At 41.2% G+C, this 14976-nt stretch overlaps 7 non-coding genes across 7 annotated transcripts; all 7 read left to right on the top strand.

Annotated features, from left to right (window-relative positions):
* The first annotated feature begins 468 nt into the window (after positions 1–468).
* trnat-agu (transfer RNA threonine (anticodon AGU)) lies at positions 469–542 on the top strand. Its single transcript has one exon. It is a non-coding gene; the product is annotated as a tRNA-Thr (tRNA).
* A 1108-nt stretch (positions 543–1650) lies between these two features.
* Positions 1651–1724, top strand: trnat-agu (transfer RNA threonine (anticodon AGU)). The gene has a single exon. It is a non-coding gene; the product is annotated as a tRNA-Thr (tRNA).
* A 1103-nt stretch (positions 1725–2827) lies between these two features.
* On the top strand, positions 2828–2901 carry trnat-agu (transfer RNA threonine (anticodon AGU)). The gene has a single exon. It is a non-coding gene; the product is annotated as a tRNA-Thr (tRNA).
* A 122-nt stretch (positions 2902–3023) lies between these two features.
* trnat-ugu (transfer RNA threonine (anticodon UGU)) lies at positions 3024–3097 on the top strand. The gene has a single exon. It is a non-coding gene; the product is annotated as a tRNA-Thr (tRNA).
* A 1120-nt stretch (positions 3098–4217) lies between these two features.
* On the top strand, positions 4218–4291 carry trnat-ugu (transfer RNA threonine (anticodon UGU)). Its single transcript has one exon. It is a non-coding gene; the product is annotated as a tRNA-Thr (tRNA).
* Positions 4292–9443: 5152 nt separating this feature from the next.
* trnat-agu (transfer RNA threonine (anticodon AGU)) lies at positions 9444–9517 on the top strand. Its single transcript has one exon. It is a non-coding gene; the product is annotated as a tRNA-Thr (tRNA).
* Positions 9518–10816: 1299 nt separating this feature from the next.
* trnat-agu (transfer RNA threonine (anticodon AGU)) lies at positions 10817–10890 on the top strand. Its single transcript has one exon. It is a non-coding gene; the product is annotated as a tRNA-Thr (tRNA).
* The last annotated feature ends 4086 nt before the right edge of the window (positions 10891–14976 follow it).

Raw genomic sequence — 14976 nt, 5'->3', positions numbered from 1 at the left:
TAAAGAAGCAGAGCCCGCGATCCTCAAGTTGCTTCTGCCTTTTAACCTCTTTCTGTGGCTCTGGTGGAATGTCTCTCTGCAGCAATGGAATTGTTTGCACCACCTTATCTTGCTGTGAGTGAGAATGTGTGCTTTCTCACTTCTGCATCATCATGTCTTGTTATCCAAAGGAAAGAGCACCGAGCTTCCAAGACAAGATGCATTCGCTTTAACAGCCTTGGGTCTGGTGGGGAGTCAGATAGGATGGAGCCAGAGTCCGTTTGTAAAAGACAATTATATATAAAAAATTATTAGTCAGTCAAATGGAACATCAGCTGTTTAGACTTGATGTACGACAGGGCACAAGAGATCAGTTGTTTGTGTAAGAATGTTCAGTATTGAACCTAACCAGCACATGATGAGTGTGTTGGATAAGAAAAAGCACAAAGGCAAAATTTTTCCATTACACTTTAAATATTGTAATAACAAGGTGCTGTGGCTTAGCTGGTCAAAGTGCCTGTCTAGTAAACAGGAGATCCTGGGTTCAAATCCCAGCAGTGCCTGCTCATATCTATTTAAATATGTAGATAGATTGCATGTTATTTAGAAACATTTTCAACTGCATCTTAAGTAAAGTGAGGTGCATGGTGAGCTGTTGAAACAACTTTAGATTTTACCCAAATAAGGTGCTGTGGCTAAGCTGGTAAAAGTGCCTGTCTTGTAAACAGGAGATCATGGGTTCAAATCCCAGCAGTACCTGCTGATACCTATTTACAGTTTTAGATAGATTCCACATTATTTAGAAGTATTTTCAAGTACACCTTATGTAAAGTGAGGTTTAGAAACAACTTCAGATTTTGCCAAATCAAGGTGTTAGCTGGTCAAAGTGCCTGTCTAGTAAACAGGACATTCTGGGTTCAACTCCCAGCAGTGCCAGGTGATACCTATTAAAAGATGTAGATAGATTGCACATTATTTAGAAGTATTTTCACGTACACCTTATGTAAAGTGAGGTGTAGAAACAAATTTCTGTGGTGGAAATTTTCCATAAAGAAGCAGATGAGAGAGTTTCCTTTTGTGCGATTTATTGAAATAATAAAGAAAATAAAAATAATGGGGAAAGCAAATAAGAAGCATGGATGTTGATCGTGCACATCAACAAACCAAAAACCAGCTGGGATCTCAGTGCACACACCACGAAGGTGTGATGCAAAGAGCCCGCGATCCTCAAGTTGCTTCTGCCTTTTAACCCCTTTCTGTGGCTCTGGTGGAATGTCTCTCTGCAGCAATGGAATTGTTTGCACCACCTTATCTTGCTGTGAGTGAGAATGTGTGCTTTCTCACTTCTGCATCATCATGTCTTGTTATCCAAAGGAAAGAGCACCGAGCTTCCAAGACAAGATGCATTCGCTTTAACAGCCTTGGGTCTGGTGGGGAGTCAGATAGGATGGAGCCAGAGTCCGGCTGTAAAAGACAATTATATATCAAAAATTATTAGTCAGTCAAATGGAACATCAGATGTTTAGACTTGATGTACGACAGGGCACAAGAGATCAGTTGTTTGTGTAAGAATGTTCAGTATTGCATCTAACCAGCACATGACGAGTGTGTTGGATAAGAAATAGCACAAAGGCAAAATTTTTCCATTACACTTTAAATAGTGTATAACAAGGTGCTGTGGCTTAGCTGGTCAAAGTGCCTGTCTAGTAAACAGGAGATCCTGGGTTCAAATCCCAGCAGTGCCTGCTGATACCTATTTAAATATGAAGATAGATTGCATGTTATTTAGAAACATTTTCAACTGCATCTTAAGTAAAGTGAGGTGCATGGTGAGCTGTTGAAACAACTTTAGATTTTACCCAAATAAGGAACTGTGGCTTATCTTGTCAAAGTGCCTGTCTAGTAAACAGGAGATCCTGGGTTCAACTCCCAGCAGTGCCTGCTGATACCTATTTAGATAGATTGCACAATATTTAGAAGTAATTTCAAGTACATCTTATGTAAAGTGAGGTTTAGAAACAACTTCAGATTTTGCCAAATCAATGTGTTAGCTGGTCAAAGTGCCTGTCTAGTAAACAGGACATTCTGGGTTCAACTCCCAGGAGTGCCAGGTGATACCTATTAAAAGATGTAGATAGATTGCACATTATTTAGAAGTATTTTCACATACACCTTATGTAAAGTGAGGTGTAGAAACAAATTTCTGTGGTGGAAATTTTCCATAAAGAAGCAGATGAGATAGTTGTCCTTTTGTGCGATTTATTGAAATATTAAAGAAAATAAAAATAATGGGGAAAGCAAATAAGAAGCATGGATGTTGATCGTGCACATCAACAAACCAAAAACCAGCTGGGCATCTCAGTGCACACACCACAAAGGTGTGATGCAAAATGCCCACGATCCTCAAGTTGCTGCTGCCTTTTAACCCCTTTCTGTGGCTCTGGTGGAATGTCTCTCTGCAGCAATGGAATTGTTTGCACCACCTTATCTTGCTGTGAGTGAGAATGTGTGCTTTCTCACTTCTGCATCATCATGTCTTGTTATCCAAAGGAAAGAGCACAGAGCTTCCAAGACAAGATGCATTCGCTTTAACAGCCTTGGGTCTGGTGGGGAGTCAGATAGGATGGAGCCAGAGTCCGGTTATAAAAGACAATTATATATCAAAAATTATTAGTCAGTCAAATGGAACATCAGCTGTTTAGACTTGATGTACGACAGGGCACAAGAGATCAGTTGTTTGTGTAAGAATGTTCAGTATTGAACCTAACCAGCACATGATGAGTGTGTTGGATAAGAAATAGCACAAAGGCAAAATTTTTCCATTACACTTTAAATATTGTAATAACAAGGTGCTGTGGCTTAGCTGGTCAAAGTGCCTGTCTAGTAAACAGGAGATCCTGGGTTCAAATCCCAGCAGTGCCTGCTCATATCTATTTAAATATGTAGATAGATTGCATGTTATTTAGAAACATTTTCAACTGCATCTTAAGTAAAGTGAGGTGCATGGTGAGCTGTTGAAACAACTTTAGATTTTACCCAAATAAGGCGCTGTGGCTTAGCTGGTCAAAGTGCCTGTCTTGTAAACAGGAGATCCTGGGTTCAAATCCCAGCAGTACCTGCTGATACCGATTTACAGTTTTAGATAGATTCCACATTATTTAGAAGTATTTTCAAGTACACCTTATGTAAAGTGAGGTTTAGAAACAACTTTAGTTTTTGCCAAATCAAGGTGTTAGCTGGTCAAAGTGCCTGTCTAGTAAACAGGAGATTCTGGGTTCAACTCCCAGCAGTGCCAGGTGATACCTATTTACAGATGTAGATAGATTGCAGGTTATTGAGAACCATTTTCACGTACACCTGGTTCAAATTATGTAAAGTGAGGTGTAGAAACAAATTTCTGTGGTAGAAATTTTCCATAAAGAAGCAGATGAGAGAGTTTTCCTTTTGTGCGATTTATTGAAATAATAAAGAAAATAAAAATAATGGGGAAAGCAAATAAGAAGCATGGACGTTGATCGTGCACATCAACAAACCAAAAACCAGCTGGGGAGATCAGTGCACACATCACGAAGGTGTGATGCAAAGAGCCCGCGATCCTCAAGTTGCTTCTGCCTTTTAACCCCTTTCTGTGGCTCTGGTGGAATGTCTCTCTGCAGCAATGGAATTGTTTGCACCACCTTATCTTGCTGTGAGTGAGAATGTGTGCTTTCTCACTTCTGCATCATCATGTCTTGTTATCCAAAGGAAAGAGCACCGAGCTTCCAAGACAAGATGCATTCGCTTTAACAGCCTTGGGTCTGGTGGGGAGTCAGATAGGATGGAGCCAGAGTCCGGGTGTAAAAGACAAATTATATATCAAAATTATTAGTCAGTCAAATGGAACATCAGATGTTTAGACTTGATGTACGACAGGGCACAAGAGATCAGTTGTTTGTGTAAGAATGTTCAGTATTGCACCTAACCAGCACATGACGAGTGTGTTGGATAAGAAATAGCACAAAGGCAAAATTTTTCCATTACACTTTAAATACTGTAATAACAAGGTGCTGTGGCTTAGCTGGTCAAAGTGCCTGTCTAGTTAACAGGAGATCCTGGGTTCAAATCCCAGCAGTGCGTGCTGATACCTATTTAAATATTTAGATAGATTGCATGTTATTTAGAAACATTTTCAACTACATCTTACGTAAAGTGAGGTGCATGGAGAGCTGTTGAAACAACTTTAGATTTTACCCAAATAAGGCGCTGTGGCTTAGCTGGTCAAAGTGCCTGTCTTGTAAACAGGAGATCCTGGGTTCAAATCCCAGCAGTGCCTGCTGATACCTATTTACAGATTTAGATAGATGGCACATTATTTAGAAGTATTTTCAAGTACACCTTATGTAAAGTGAGGTGTAGAAACAACTTTAGATTTTGCCAAATCAAGGTGTTAGCTGGTCAAAGTGCCTGTCTAGTAAACAGGACATTCTGCGTTCAACTCCCAGCAGTGCCAGGTGATACCTATTTACAGATGTAGATAGATTGCAGGTTTTGAGAACCATTTTCCTGTACACCTTATGTAAAGTGAGGTGTAGAAACAAATTTCTGTGGTGGAAATTTTCCATAAAGACGCATATGAGAGTTGTCCTTTTGTGCGATTTATTGAAACAATAAGGAAAATTTAAAAAATGGGGAAAGCAAAAAGGAAGCATGGATGTTGATCGTGCACATCAACAAACCAAAAACCAGCTAGGGATCTCAGTGCACACACCACGAAGGTGTGATGCAAAGAGCCCGCGATCCTCAAGTTGCTTCTGCCTTTTAACCCCTTTCTGTGGCTCTGGTGGAATGTCTCTCTGCAGTAATGGAATTGTTTGCACCACCTTATCTTGCTGTGAGTGAGAATGTGTGCTTTCTCACTTCTGCATCATCATGTCTTGTTATCCAAAGGAAAGAGCACCGAGCTTCCAAGACAAGATGCATTCGCTTTAACAGCCTTGGGTCTGGTGGGGAGTCAGATAGGATGGAGCCAGAGTCCGGCTGTAAAAGACAATTATATATCAAAAATTATTAGTCAGTCAAATGGAACATCAGATGTTTAGACTTGATGTACGACAGGGCACAAGAGATCAGTTGTTTGTGTAAGAATGTTCAGTATTGAACCTAACCAGCACATGACGAGTGTGTTGGATAAGAAATAGCACAAAGGCAAAATTTTTCCAATACACTTTTAATGTTGTAATAACAAGGTGCTGTGGCTTAGCTGGTCAAAGTGCCTGTCTAGTAAACAGGAAATGCTGGGTTCAAATCCCAGCAGTGCCTGCTGATACCTTTTTAAATATGTAGATAGATTGCATGTTATTTAGAAACATTTTCAACTACATCTTACGTAAAGTGAGGTGCATGGTGAGCTGTTGAAACAACTTTAGATTTTACCCAAATAGGGCGCTGTGACTTAGCTGGTCAAAGTGCCTGTCTAGTAAACAGGAGATCCTGGGTTAAAATCCCAGCAGTGCCTGCTGATACCTATTTAGATAGATTGCACAATATTTAGAAGTAATTTCAAGTACACCTTATGTAAAGTGAGGTTTAGAAACAACTTTAGATTTTTGCCAAATCAAGGTGTTAGCTGGTCAAAGTGCCTGTCTAGTAAACAGGACATTCTGGGTTCAACTCCCAGCAGTGCCAGGTGATACCTATTTAAAGATGTAGATAGATTGCACATTATTTAGAAGTATTTTCACCGTACACCTTATGTAAAGTGAGGTGTAGAAACAAATTTCTGTGGTAGAAATTTTCCATAAAGAAGCAGATGAGAGAGTTTTCCTTTTGTGCGATTTATTGAAATAATAAAGAAAATAAAAATAATGGGGAAAGCAAATAAGAAGCATGGATGTTTATCGTGCACATCAACAAACCAAAAACCAGCTGGGGAGATCAGTGCACACACCATGAAGGTGTGATGCAAAGAGCCCGCGATCCTCAAGTTGCTTCTGCCTTTTAACCCCTTTCTGTGGCTCTGGTGGAATGTCTCTCTGCAGCAATGGGATTGTTTGCGCCACCTTATCTTGCTGTGAGTGAGAATGTGTGCTTTCTCACTTCTGCATCATCATGTCTTGTTATCTAAAGGAAAAAACACAGAGCTTCCAAGACAAGATGCATTCGCTTTAACAGCCTTGGGTCTGGTGGGGAGTCAGATAGGATGGAGCCACAGTCCGGGTATAAAAGACAAACATATATCATAAATTATTAGTCAGTCAAATGGAACATCAGATGTTTAGACTTTGTACGACAGGGCACAAGAGATCAGTTGTTTGTGTAAGAATGTTCAGTATTGCACCTAACCAGCACATGACGAGTGTTTTGGATAAGAAATAGCACAAAGGCAAAGTTTTTCCATAACACTTTAAATATTGCAATAACAAGGTGCTGTGGCTTAGCTCGTCAAAGTGCCTGTCTAGTAAACAGGAGATCCTAGGTTCAAATCCCAGCAGTGCCTGTTGATAGCTATTTACATACTTATATAGATAGATTGCATGTTATTTAGAAAACATTTTCAACTACATCTTATGTAACATCTCAGCCCGTTCGGATGCCCGGATCACAGGACTGACTAATAAGATCTCAGCCCGTACAGAGGAAGACAAGAGACTGAGGGATAACATCTGCAGACAGACTGAACACTTGGTGAATGTGGTGACAGCCTTGTCTGACAGGCTTGAGGAGATGTCACGGGTGACCCATGGTCCCACAAGAGGCGAAGAAGCCCTGAGTTCTGACCGATTGGAGTATTGATCTAGACAAATTAGTCATGGATTGTTAAATGTATTAATTTGGCTGTGTATTACTCTGTCCCTTCTCCCTCACCCCTCCCTTCCCGGTCCAATCTAGCTCACCAGCTGTGCCTCTATCTATCCTCTTCCCCTTATTGTGACTCCCTTCAAGTACAACTGTTGGACTGACCTGTAAACATCTTCGTCGGCCTCGGTCATACTTCTATAAACAACACTTCACTACACTGATTCAGATACACCCCCCACCCCCTCCTTACAGTCTCACTGTCTGCTCTCCGACCTTATCTATCTGTCCTGATGAACCCAAGAAAAAATTCCAGCAAGGTTTCCTCTTGTACTGTGTGATACTGTATGTGTGTGCGTTTTATTTTTACTGTTTGTACTGCAATTTGCTTCCACTGTCGGACTAGCGCCGGGTAACCTGGCTGCTGATGGGAATTTCCACGCTGTGGGACTAATAAAGGCATTCTTAAATGAGGTGCATGGTGAGCTGTGGAAACAACTTTAGATATTACTCAAATAAGGTGCTGTGGCTTAGCTGGTCAAACTGCCTGTCTTGTAAACAGGAGATCCTCAGTTCAAATCCCAGCAGTGCCTGCTCATACCTATTTACAGATTTAGATAGATTGCACATTATTTAGAAGTATTTTCAACTACACCTTATGTAAAGTGAGGTTTAGAAACAACTTTAGATTTTGCCAAATCAAGGTGTTAGCTGGTCAAAGTGCCTGTCTAGTAAACAGGAGATTCTGGGTTCAACTCCCAGCAGTGCCAGGTGATACCTATTTACAGATGTAGATAGATTGCAGGTTATTGAGAACCATTTTCACGTACACCTGGTTCAAATTATGTAAAGTGAGGTGTAGAAACAAATTTCTGTGGTAGAAATTTTCCATAAAGAAGCAGATGAGATAGTTGTCCTTTTGTGCAATTTATTGAAATAATAAAGAAAATAAAAATAATGGGGAAAGCAAATAACAAGCATGGATGTTGATCGTGCACATCAACAAATCAAAAACCAGCTGGGGATCTCAGTGCACACACCACGAAGGTGTGATACAAAGAGCCCGCGATCCTCAAGTTGCTTCTGCCTTTTAACCCCTTTCTGTGGCTCTGGTGGAATGTCTCTCTGCAGTAATGGAATTGTTTGCACCACCTTATCTTGCTGTGAGTGAGAATGTGTGCTTTCTCACTTCTGCATCATCATGTCTTGTTATCCAAAGGAAAGAGCACCGAGCTTCCAGGACAGGATGCATTCGCTTTAACAGCCTTGGGTCTGGTGGGGAGTCAGATAGGATGGAGCCAGAGTCCGGCTGTAAAAGACAATTATAAATCAAAAATTATTAGTCAGTCAAATGGAACATCAGATGTTTAGACTTGATGTACGACAGGGCACAAGAGATCAGTTGTTTGTGTAAGAATGTTCAGTATTGAACCTAACCAGCACATGACGAGTGTGTTGGATAAAAAATAGTACAAAGGCAAAATTTTTCCATTACACTTTAAATAATGTAATTAACAAGGTGCTGTGGCTTAGCTGGTCAAAGTGCCTGTCTAGTAAACAGGAGATCCTGGGTTCAAGTCCCAGCAATGCCTGCTGATACATATTTACATATGTGGATATATTGCATGTTATTTAGAAACATTTTCAACTACATCTTACGTAAAGTGAGGTGCATGGTGAGCTGTTGAAACAACTTTAGATGTCACCCAAATAAGGCGCTGTGGCTTAGCTGGTCAAAGTGCCTGTCTAGTAAACAGGAGATCCTGGGTTAAAATCCCAGCAGTGCCTGCTGATACCTATTTAGAAAGATTGCACAATATTTAGAAGTAATTTCAAGTACACCTTATGTAAAGTGAGGTGTAGAAACAACTTTAGATTTTGCCAAATCAAGGTGTTAGCTGGTCAAAGTGCCTGTCTAGTAAACAGGAGATTCTGGGTTCAACTCCCAGCAGTGCCAGGTGATACCTATTTACAGATGTAGATAGATTGCAGGTTATTGAGAACCATTTTCACGTACACCTTATGTAAAGTGAGGTGTAGAAACAAATTTCTGTGGTAGAAATTTTCCATAAAGAAGCAGATGAGAGTTTTCCTTTTGTGTGATTTATTGAAATAATAAAGAAAATAAAAATAATGGGGAAAGCAAATAAGAAGCATGGATGTTTATCGTGCACATCAACAGACCAAAAACCAGCTGGGGAGATCAGTGCACACACCATGAAGGTGTAATGCAAAGAGCCCGCGATCCTCAAGTTGCTTCTGCCTTTTAACCCCTTTCTGTGGCTCTGGTGGAATGTCTCTCTGCAGCAATGGGATTGTTTGCGCCACCTTATTTTGCTGTGAGTGAGAATGTGTGCTTTATCACTTCTGCATCATCATGTCTTGTTATCTAAAGGAAAAAGCACAGAGCTTCCAAGACAAGATGCATTCGCTTTAACAGCCTTGGGTCTGGTGGGGAGTCAGATAGGATGGAGCCACAGTCCGGGTATAAAAGACAAACATATATCATAAATTATTAGTCAGTCAAATGGAACATCAGATGTTTAGACTTTGTACGACAGGGCACAAGAGATCAGTTGTTTGTGTAAGAATGTTCAGTATTGCACCTAACCAGCACATGACGAGTGTGTTGGATAAGAAATAGCACAAAGGCAAAATTTTTCCATTACACTTTAAATAGTCTATAACAAGGTGCTGTGGCTTAGCTGGTCAAAGTGCCTGTCTAGTAAACAGGAGATCCTGGGTTCAAATCCCAGCAGTGCCTGCTGATACCTTTTTAAATATGTAGATAGATTGCATGTTATTTAGAAACATTTTCAACTACATCTTACAAAAAGTGAGGTGCATGGTGAGCTGTTGAAACAACTTTAGATTTTACCCAAATAAGGAACTGTGGCTTAGCTTGTCAAAGTGCCTGTCTAGTAAACAGAAGATCCTGGGTTCAACTCCCAGCAGTGCCTGCTGATACCTATTTAGATAGATTGCACAATATTTAGAAGTAATTTCAAGTACATCTTATGTAAAGTGAGGTGTAGAAACAACTTTAGATTTTGCCAAATCAAGGTGTTAGCTGGTCAAAGTGCCTGTCTAGTAAACAGGAGATTCTGGGTTCAACTCCCAGCAGTGCCAGGTGATACCTATTTACAGATGTAGATAGATTGCAGGTTATTGAGAACCATTTTCACCTACACCTTATGTAAAGTGAGGTGTAGAAACAAATTTCTGTGGTGGAAATTTTCCATAAAGAAGCAGATGAGATAGTTGTCCTTTTGTGCAATTTATTGAAATAATAAAGAAAATAAAAATAATGGGGAAAGCAAATAACAAGCATGGATGTTGATCGTGCACATCAACAAATCAAAAACCAGCTGGGGATCTCAGTGCACACACCACGAAGGTGTGATGCAAAGAGCCCGCGATCCTCAAGTTGCTTCTGCCTTTTAACCCCTTTCTGTGGCTCTGGTGGAATGTCTCTCTGCAGCAATGGAATTGTTTGCACCACCTTATCTTGCTGTGAGTGAGAATGTGTGCTTTCTCACTTCTGCATCATCATGTCTTGTTATCCAAAGGAAAGAGCACCGAGCTTCCAAGACAAGATGCATTCGCTTTAACAGCCTTGGGTCTGGTGGGGAGTCAGATAGGATGGAGCCAGAGTCCGGCTGTAAAAGACAATTACATATCAAAAATTATTATTCAGTCAAATGGAACATCAGATGTTTAGACTTTATATACGACAGGGCACAAGAGATCAGTTGTTTGTGTAAGAATGTTCAGTATTGAACCTAACCAACACATGACTAGTGTGTTGGATAAGAAATAGCACAATGGCAAAATTTTTCCATTACACTTTAAATATTGTAGTAATAAGGTGCTGTGGCTTAGCTGGTCAAAGTGCCTTTCTAGTGAACAGGAGATCCTGGGTTCAAATCCCAGCAGTGCCTGCTGATACCTTTTTAAATATGTAGATAGATTGCATGTTATTTAGAAACATTTTCACCTACATCTGACGTAAAGTGAGGTGCATGGTGAGCTGTTGAAACAACTTTCGATTTTACCCAAATAAGGCGCTGTGGCTTAGCTGGTCAAAGTGCCTGTCTAGTAAACAGGAGATCCTGGGTTCAAATCCCAGCAGTGCCTGCTGATACCTATTTACAGATTTAGATAGATTGCACATTATTTAGAAGTATTTTCAAGTACACCTTATGTAAAGTGAGGTGTAGAAACAACTTTAGATTTTGCCAAATCAAGGTGTTAGCTGGTCAAAGTGCCTGTCTCGTAAACAGTACATCCTGGGTTCAAATCCCAGCTCTTCCTGCTGATACCTATTTAGATAGATTGCACAATATTTAGAAGTAATTTCAAGTACACCTTATGTGTAGGCGTAGAAACAACTTTAGATTTTGACAAATCAAGGTGTTAGCTGGTCAAAGTGCTTGTCTATTAAACAGGAGATTCTCCGTTCAACTCCTGGCAGCGCCAGGTGATACCTATTTACAGATGTAGATAGATTGCAGGTTATTGAGAACCATTTTCACATACACCTTATGTAAAGTGAGTTGTACAAACAAATTTCTGTGGTGAAGCAGATGAGATAGTTGTCCTTTTGTGCGATTTATTGAAATAATAAAGAAAATAAAAATAATGGGGAAAGCAAATAAGAAGAATGGATGTTGATCGTGCACATCAACAAACCAAAAACCAGCTGGGGATCTCAGTGCACACACCACGAAGGTGTGATGCAAAGAGCCCGCGATCCTCAAGTTGCTTCTGCCTTTTAACCCCTTTCTGTGGCTCTGGTGGAATGTCTCTCTGCAGCAATGGAATTGTTTGCACCACCTTATCTTGCTGTGAGTGAGAATGTGTGCTTTCTCACTTCTGCATCATCATGTCTTGTTATCCAAAGGAAAGAGCACCGAGCTTCCAAGACAAGATGCATTCGCTTTAACAGCCTTGGGTCTGGTGGGGAGTCAGATAGGATGGAGCCAGAGTCCGGGTGTAAAAGACAAACATATATCAAAAAGTATTAGTCAGTCAAGTGGAACATCAGATGTTTAGACTTGATGTACGACAGGGCACAAGAGATCAGTTGTTTGTGTAAGAATGTTCAGTATTGCATCTAACCAGCACATGACGAGTGTGTTGGATAAGAAATAGCACAAAGGCAAAATTTTTCCATTACACTTTAAATATTGCAATAACAAGGTGCTGTGGCTTAGCTGGTCAAGATGCCTGTCTAGTAAAAAGGAGATCCTGGGTTCAAATCTCAGCAGTGCTTGCTGATACCTATTTAAATATGTAGATAGATTGCATGTTATTTAGAAACATTTTCAACTACATCTTACGTAAAAAGAGGTGCATGGTAAGCTGTGGAAACAACTTTAGATTTCACCCAAATAAGGCGCTGTGCCTTAGCTGGTCAAAGTGCCTGTCTTGTAAACAGGAGATCCTGGGTTCAAATCCCAGCAGTCCCTGCTGATACCTATTTAGATAGATTGCACAATATTTAGAAGTAATTTCAAGTACACCTTATGTAAAGTGAGGTGTAGAAACAACTTTAGATTTTGCCAAATCAAGGTGTTAGCTGGTCAAAGTGCCTGTCTATTAAAGAGGAGATTCTCCGTTCAACTCCCGGCAGCGCCAGGTGATACCTATTTACAGATGTAGATAGATTGCAGGTTATTGAGAACCATTTTCACATACACCTTATGTAAAGTGAGGTGTACAAACAAATTTCTGTGGTGGAATTTTTCCATAAAGAAGCAGATGAGAGAGTTGTCCTTTTGTGCGATGTATTGAAATAATAAAGAAAATAAAAATAATGGGGAAAGCAAAAAAGAAGCATGGATGTTGATCGTTGTAATGGAAAAATTGTACTTTAATGCTCTTGTGTTCATTTCTGACTCTGTACAGTAACCATGCATTCTGTACTTGTTGATTAGACCCAGAACTGAACATTATTAGACAAACAATCTATCTTCCTCTCAAGGTTCTGTCGCACATTAAGTGCTGACATCTAATGTTGTGTTTGACTGACCGATTGTTTATGGCTTGTGTTTGCCTTTTACCCCTGGTCTCTGGCTCCTTTCTATCTGATGCCCCACCAGACCCAAGGCTGTAGACCTTGTGTATTCCCTGTGTAATGTAAACATCTTCACCCACAGTGTGATAGGAGGATTCCACTAGGTCCCGGGAGAGAGGTTAAAAGGCAGAGACAACCTCAGAACAGGGTGATCTTTGCATTATACCTCCGTGGTGTATGTTCTGATCTCCCCAGCTGGCTTTTTATTTGCTTTCCTCATTATTTTTATTTTCTTTATTATTTCAATAAATCGCACAAAAGGACAACTCTCTCTCATCTGCCTTTATTGCAACATTTCCACCACAGAAATTGGCGTCTACGAACAGGATCCCGCGGCAGGTCGTCTGGATGGCGTGATCAGGGACGGCGGTCCTGAGGACTAGGTTCGCTCAGCCTCCAAACCTCTACAGCTGTTCTGAGTGGGAGGACTGCTCACCCGTCTGGATCGCCTCTGACGAGATCCAACGAACTCAAAATCCAACCTCTGCTCGGCCCGGTGAGAGAGATTCCGTTTCGTTGCGACTTGTTAAGGAAAAAAAAAAGAAAACGGGTTTGAAATTGGTTTCAGGTATTCGGGTTTACTTGGCTCTGCTCATTTGGTTTAGGGAAAGTAAGGCAAATAACAATTAATTCTAAAACATCCGCAACTAGACTAAAACAAACAACGACAAAAAGAAAATATAACTAGGAAAAGAGATAATAATATTTCTAAAACGACTATGTGGCTGAAAAAAATCTAAAATATAATAATTAGGACCAAACAATTTTTTTTTAATTAAAAAATTTAATATTCGGGTAAAATTAATTAGGTCAAAGTCTGCCCTGGTGGCCGAGACGGTGGTTGCTAAGGGTTGGCTCGTGGGACCGAGCTTTTTGTCTGTACTGAGGATACAGACCAGTGTGCAGATCTGAGCGCAGTCCAAAGGGTGTGGACAAGGAAATAAAAGACGGCTTCTGAAATGCGGAGCGCGTTTGCAGGGGGAAGTGGTTTTGAGATACGAGGGACCCGGGTCTTAGAGGGGCCTGACGGTGAGGGACCACTTCCGAGTACCCTGTCGCTGATCTGAGCAGTTCCCTTTCTACGGAGACGTCCGTGGAAGAGAAATTTCGAAAAAAGGTTCCGGCCGGAACACATAAAAATCTAAGGCAGGAAACCGCCGGGACTCTGAAAGATGGGTTCGGGGCAATCTAAGTCTCCACCACCAGACTGCAGCATTACAAAATTAATGAGACGTAAATTTGGTGATGAGTGCGTGTCATGTCTTTACGACTGGACAAAACTTTATGGGTTTCAAGAAGGTGGATCACTCAGTGTGAAGGACATACGCGCTTTAAAAGAAAAATTAGAAGAAAAGGAGAAAGAGCTCCGCAAAAGTAGAACGATCAAAGTTAAAACCTTAGAGGAAATTGAATTAAACAACAGATGCCTTGAGATTTGGGTTAAAGAATCAGAACGCAGGGAAAGATTGAAATGCCAAAAAGAACTAGGAGGGAGAAAGGACGAGAGTGGTGACGTAGCTGGTAGAAAAGATAACAACTCTGTGGAAGCTTGCACACCGCCACCATACACACATACACACACACAACATGATGAGAAACAAAGCGCTCCCACTGTTTCTGCTTTGTATCCTTTTGCAGAGCTGAGCGCGATCAAGGTGAATCCCGACCTGGACTCCTTCTACGTCAGCAGGAGGGCCGGGCGGGGTGGACAGCCGGACCAACAGCAACAGCCTGACCAACGACAACAGCCTGCACCACTGCAGCAGCCTGCCCCACACCAACAGCCTGGCCAACCTCTGTCATCAGGAGCGGTAACATCAGCTGCAGAGCAGTCAGAGCATGTGGAGGACAGTGTAAATGCCACACTAACTCCTGGAACGGTGGCACGGATGTTCTGGGCCGATTCACCTGTCGGCTTCATTCCTACATCATCCACTGCCATAAGCTGTGCCCATGCACCAACTGCCAGTACGAGTGCTGCCTCCGCAACTACCAGCGTTCGTACCCTAAGGAGCAACACACCAGTAGCTCCAGAAATCAGCTTGCCCATGGTGGAAGTGGCCGGCCCTGAAGGAAGCATGTTAGTGCACAGACCATGGACTAGCGCTGACATAGCTGACTTTGCCCACACTCTTCCAGACATC

Source organism: Betta splendens, chromosome 9, assembly GCF_900634795.4.
Source record: "Betta splendens chromosome 9, fBetSpl5.4, whole genome shotgun sequence".
Taxonomy (NCBI): domain Eukaryota; kingdom Metazoa; phylum Chordata; class Actinopteri; order Anabantiformes; family Osphronemidae; genus Betta; species Betta splendens.
Note: the sequence above shows the minus strand (reverse complement) of the source record. Positions and strands in the feature narration are given on the sequence as shown.